Here is a 984-nt window from a genome sequence, read left to right as displayed (position 1 = left end):
TGTCTTGACCATATCACATCTCAACATTCCCTGCAAAAACAAGTTAGGCGTCCTCTACTTTGTTGTTGCAAGTTTTACGTGGCTGCTACGGGCTTCTAGCAAGAACCGTTCTTACCTACGGCACAAAAACCACAATAGTGATTTATCAAGTTTGTTGTTTTAACCTTCAACAAGGAACGGCCGCAGTCAAATTCGATTCAACTAAAGTAAGAGAAACAGACACCCGCCAACCACCTTTATGCAAAACTAGTTGCATGTATGTCGGTGGAACCGGTCTCATGAACGTGGTCATGTAAGGTTAGTCTAGGACGCTTCATCCAACAATACCTCCGAATCAAAATAAGACATTGGTGGTAATTAGTATGATGATCACCGCCCACAACTCTTTGTGTTCTACTCATGCATATCATCTACGCATAGACCTGGCTCATGATGCCACTGTTGGGGAACGTAGCATGCAATTTCAAAAAAAATCCTACACTCACGCAAGATCTATCTAGGAGATGTATAGCAACGAGGGGGAGAGTGTGTCTACATACCCTCATAGACCGTAAGCGGAAGCATTTCACAATGTGGTTCATGTAGTCGAACTTTCTCTGCGATCCACCGATCGAGTACCGAACGTACGACACCTCTGAGTTCTGCACATGTTTAGCTCGGTGACGTCCCTCGCCTTCTTGATCCAGCAAGATGTCGAGGTAGTAGATGAGTTCCGTCGACACGACGGAATGGTGGCGGTGATGGTGCAGTGATCTCCGCAGGGTTTTGCCTAAGCACTACGAAATTATGACCGGAGGCATAAGCTGTGGAGGGGGGCGTCGCACACGGCTAAGATAATGTCTGGGGTGTGCTAGACCCCCCCCCCCCACATATATATATAGGTGGGGGAGGAGGGAGCAGCCAGGGGTCACCCCAAGTAGGATCCGAATCCTACTTGGGGTTTCCCCAAGTGGCGCCCCCTGCCTTTTTTCACCAGAGAAGAAA

The sequence above is a fragment of the Triticum dicoccoides genome, chromosome 7B, assembly GCF_002162155.2.
Source record: "Triticum dicoccoides isolate Atlit2015 ecotype Zavitan chromosome 7B, WEW_v2.0, whole genome shotgun sequence".
Lineage (NCBI taxonomy): Eukaryota > Viridiplantae > Streptophyta > Magnoliopsida > Poales > Poaceae > Triticum > Triticum dicoccoides.
The sequence above is the reverse complement of the archived record's forward strand: the minus strand, read 5'-3'. Positions refer to the sequence as shown.